This window comes from Pygoscelis adeliae, unplaced genomic scaffold (assembly GCF_000699105.1).
Source record: "Pygoscelis adeliae isolate BGI_AS28 unplaced genomic scaffold, ASM69910v1 Scaffold27, whole genome shotgun sequence".
In the NCBI taxonomy this organism is placed as follows: Eukaryota; Metazoa; Chordata; class Aves; order Sphenisciformes; family Spheniscidae; genus Pygoscelis; species Pygoscelis adeliae.
In genome coordinates, this window is record NW_008825410.1 from 2617622 (window position 1) to 2623091 (window position 5470).

Here is a 5470-nt window from a genome sequence, read left to right on the forward strand (position 1 = left end):
CAAGCTTGGCTGGATTGCCAGGAGCAAGAAAAAAGCAGGAAACAAGGGAAAACAGTTTGCAGTAGTCAGTGGGTGGAAAGTGAAAACAGAAAGGAGAAAGGAGAAAGGATACTACAAAACCTTCATCATTCATGGGCCATTGTCATGCAAGCTAAATAAGGCAAAACTAGTAGATGTTCATTTAAACTAAAGTACATATTAATAAAGGGCCTACACAAGTAGGTAAATTGTGGTTGTCCTGAACAAACATTCCTTATTCTGGCATTTTTTTATTTCTAGGAAATGACCGAGACTATGTAAGTCACTTACAATGATTTTTCTTTTGTTGAAACTTTCTCAAGTAGTATGTACCTATGCTACTTCTCAATACGATGCTCCAGTCAGGACAATGAAGTTTCCTTCAGAAACAAAGAGAGAACAAGGAAGGAACTCAAGCTGACAAAAACCCCTGCCGCACCACCCCTTACTCAGTATTGTCATGAGGGTTTTTATTTATTTAAAATAATTCAGCCAGAGCATGACTCTCAGTCACTGCTTTGAACACAAGAGGTCAAACCAGTGTCATCTGACAGTGAACATGCACTGGCATATCTGTATATGTTGTGTGAGTGTACAAAGTAACTCCGCACACTTTAAATTTTTCTCTAAGTCATCCAAGCTCAAACAGAACATGCTCCTACACGTAGCTATCCTATTTTTCTGAAGCACATTGTTGTTTTTACGACTTTGAAAATGACTTAAAGCCATCAAAACTGCCAGATCTCTAAACAGAATGTAATTGCCTCTTTCCATAAGTTATGACATTTCTCATGTCCAGAATACTGAAGTGCCATCACTTACTCAGAGACACTGAGTTCCTTACAGTGCATTATTTTTCATAATTTCATTGCCAGAATATAAATCCCTAAATCAGTGACACAGAAAAGTGAGCTTTTCCCTTCAAATTAGCAAACTAGTTGTTCAAACTAGTCTCCTGAAGCATGAACAAAACATTAATACTACCCTTCCTGACATCCAAGCTTAAGAAACACGTTACGATGCACTTTACAATTAGTATTTATATTAAAAATCTGAGCCATAAGTAAAGAAAGCAGATGTTCTATGATAGAAATGAAATAATTTTTAATTTCACTTTTTCTATGTTCTTTTCACAGCTAAGATTGCTGAGAAGTTTGGGAGTATCAACCAGGGAGTTTTCTGCTCACTCCTGCCTGGCATACACTTCAGCTCACATGCCCAAAGAGTATTAGTGAACAGAGATCCACTTTTTTTTTTAATAGTTCTTTTAAAAGTCCTGTTACATTTGTCTGTTACAGTCTTTCTTAAACAGCAAAACTTTGATATAAACCCCATTCTTTATATTCTAAACCACAACATTCAGGTCACCAGATTCCTACATCTTGCGTCTGCTGGAACATTTCACTGTTGCACCCACTGTTTCAATTTCTTGTTACGCCTGAAAACAAAAAACTCTCTGCTCAAGCAGAAATGTGTCATAACAATAAAAGAGCATCCGTGCTCCAACAAATCCAATGGCATTTGTACTAATTAAGGCTAACCAGGTTGCAGTAGGTTTTCATTTTAAATTATTGCAATACTGTTGTAGAAAGCCAGGAATGGTTTTGTTTTATTGGTTTAGCACACAGGCTACATCATACCACGCTTCACTAAGCAGCCTATTGTGCTCGTTTTGGCTGGGGTAGAGTTCATTTCCTTCACAGTAGCTACTACAGGGCTATGTTTTGGATTTGTGCTGAAAACGGTGTTGATAATACAGGGATGCTTTCATTACTGCTGAGCAATGCTTACACAGAGTCAAGGCCTTTTCTGCCTCACACCGCCCCACCAGCAAGCAGGCTGGGGGTGCCCAAGAAGTTGGGAGGGGACACAGTCGGGACAGCTGACCCCAACTGACCAAAGGGATATTCCATACCCTATGACGTCACGCTCAGCATATAAAGCTGGGGGAAGAATAAGGAAGGGGGGGATGTTTGGACTGATGGCATTTGTCTTCCCAAGTAACCGTTACGCGTGATGGAGCCCTGCTTTCCTGGAGATGGCTGAACACCTGCCTGCCCATGGGAAGGAGTGAATGGATTCCTTGTTTTGCTTTGCTTGTGTGCGTGGCGAGTCTCTCCCATCCCACCGGGGGGGAGTGAGCAAGCGGCTGTGTGGGGCTTAGTTGCTCTCTAGGGTTAAACCATGACACCTATATAATCAAATGATTCTTCCTTCAGACAAAGTCTTTTAAAAAATTTCTTCGTCCGCAATGCAGTAATTTAACAGCAACTTCCGTGAGTTTGGATTAAACAACATCAAGACATCTCTTTGGACATCATCCTACAATTGTGCTAAAAGCTAAGAAAAGGCAGACAAGAAGGCTTTTGACGGTGTCTGGGGCAATGTGAAGATACAATCTCAGCCTAATTTGATGATCTAAACCTATTATATCGAAGAAATGTTTGACCTAGGTAAATAGCTACCTGATACAGCAAAAGATAAAGATGTAGAGCAACAGTTTCTGGACGAAAACTACTGCCCCAATTCATGAAAGAATCCATGATTTTTCACAAAAGAAAGGGAGCAAGCTTTTGGGTACTGAGAAATGAAGGATCCTTGATGACAGTAAGGGCTCCTATCCCTGTGCCGGCCAAGATCAAGAATTAAGGATCAGGATGGTGCTGAACTTCTAGCAGAACCTTGGATGTCTTCTCCAGGGGAATTCTGTGGATGTAACACCAGAATGAGTTTAACAGATGTTTAAGACCTGTAGGAGTTGCATTCCTCAGTTTTATTTACCTTCTTCTGCATGTTACAGAGAAACTGTTTTCCTGGATCGCAACCTCAGAAATTGATATAATCCATTATCTTTCCTACTAGTAGTCAGTCCTATATATTACAGAAAGAGTCTGTAATACAGTAAAAAGCCTAATTAGACAATGAACAATCTGCTAAGGGAAGAAATTTCTTTAGTCCAACAACTAAGTGATTGACCTTGTCCTGAAATCAGAATTCTTCATCGTTCATATTTACTCATGAGCGTTCTTATTGTTTGCATCCACAGTGTCCAATACTCCAAAAATTGTAATAGATTCTTGGAGCCAATGTTTTCTTCCGATAATGGGTTCAATTGATATTCAGTTTGGAAACCTGAAAAATGATCTGGCTTCTACAGCAGACTAAGAAAGTAAAAACTTTAATGAGCTTTTTGTAGCTACATTAGTAAGCTAAAAAAAGAGGGATTACAAAAATATTAGACAAGCCTTTAAAAAAATATAAGAGCAAAACTGACAGGGTTTTTTTCAGCTCTGTAGATTTGGAAGGGTTATAGTATAAATTTAAAATGACTGTAGGTCTGACGAAGAGTGGTAAGAGTCCTTTGCTGTTTTGGAAGTTATTTCAGACTGACCGGAAAAAAAAGTGTCGATCCTCAAAAATGAAGGCAAACTTTGCTTAGGAATAAATATCCAAAATTCTAAATGGGAGAAAACCTAGTTTATTCCTACCTTGAAATAATCCTATCCCTAACAGCAATTCTATTTCAAGACATTATCTTAAAGCAAGCTTAAGATGATTTTCATTATATATACTCAAATGTTACTAATGACAACTAGATTACTCCTTCAATTCTAACAATCTCATTTACCACTTCTACTGTTTAGATGTAAACTTTTTATTGATTAATACAATTTATTGTGTGCTTTCATGAAACAGCATTATATCTGGCTTGCAGCAAAATTTCCACTGGTTTTAGACTTCACAAATATGAAATCAAACAGATGATATATAACTTTAGTTCTTTTAGAAGTTTGATGTTACCAATATATGCATTTTTCTTTCCCATTTTGTTTCCAAAGATTATAAACATAGTTACAATAATGACCATACTGGATCAGATACTTCTCATCTAATACTTTGTCCAGAGAGTTGCCAGCAGAGTATACCAATGAAAAGTACAAAACCTGGACAAGCGTGAAATGATACTTTTCCACAATACTCTCCCAGTTTTCGGCAATTTACCACTGGATGAATGCTTGAGCCAGATGTGCCGTTTTTATATTAATAATCTGTAATGCATTTTTCTTTCATTAATTTGTTCAAAAACTGCCTGAATCTATGGAAAATTTTAACAGCCACAGCATCCTGAAATTTTGCAGCTTAACTATTCATTGTGAAGAAACATGTTTTTAACCTGCCACTTGTTAAATTTCATTTTCACTGTCTACAAGAACCGAGAGGTAGACAGCAAAAAACTTTTCCTATTTACTCTCTCCATACCACTTGTGATTCTAGAGATTTCTATCATATCACCTTTTACAGGTGATCACCCTTTTGTCATACCAATCTGTTTACAGGTTGCTCTTTTACAGATTGATTAACCCTAATTCTTAAGGAATGGATTCTGTGCAACTTTTAGGATCGTTTCTGCTTTTTCTGATCTATTTCCAGTGCCACTAAAACCTTTTTGAGTTAGGAGACGAGGAGCTGTTTACAACATGCAAAATGCATGGATTTACATGGTGGTGGCATGGTCTCTACTCTTTCAACATTTGATTTACTTTTTGGACTGGTACTAAGGACTAAGTTGATTTTCTTCAGTTTTTATTAGAACCTCAAGATCTTGTTCCCGAGTGGCAATAATTAAGAGAATAATTTTCTATATAAATTTAGGACCCTTTTTTTCCCCCCCAACCCTGTGAATCTTTCACCTTTAGCTATATTGAGTTTAATATGCTATTTACTGTTCAGTCTCATAAAATTCTTCTGAATTGACACAGTTGACACTGTGTTTGTAATATTGTCTAGAGACAATCATCTCACTACTTCCCATCTTTTCCGGACCATTTATCCTCACATTAAACAGCAGAGGTCCTAGCACTGATCTATCTGGGACTCGATCAGTAACCTTCAACCACTGTGAAAACTGTTTCTTTATTCCTACCCATTTCCTATCTTTTAACTGGCAACTGCTGCATGCAAAGGACCCTCCCTCTTTCCCAAAGCTGCATGGACTCTTTAAGACTTCTAAGCAAGGGATCATGTGAAATGCCCTTTGAAAATCCAAGCAGATTATATCAAATGCATTTTCCCTGCTAACTTCTTCAAAGAATTTCACTAAGTTTCTGAGACCAGGCTTATCGTTATGATGCTATGTTGACTGTTCCTCAGAACATCACATTTATCCACATATCTGCTAATTTGGTCCGTTATTACATCATTTCTACTAATATTCCAGGAATAGGCATCAGGCTTACGCATCTGCTGTTCCACAAGCCTGTCTTGGAATCTTTTAAAAATTGCATCATGTTAACTCACCTCCAGTAATCTGACACCAAGTTAGTTCTTAAAAGAGGTTACACACAACAAAACGCAGGTTTTTTGCACAGTTTTAATTATCAAAAAGTGTACTAGAAAACCCCATATTCACACTGAGGAAAATAACCTGAAACAGAGTCTCCGCAGCTTTTCC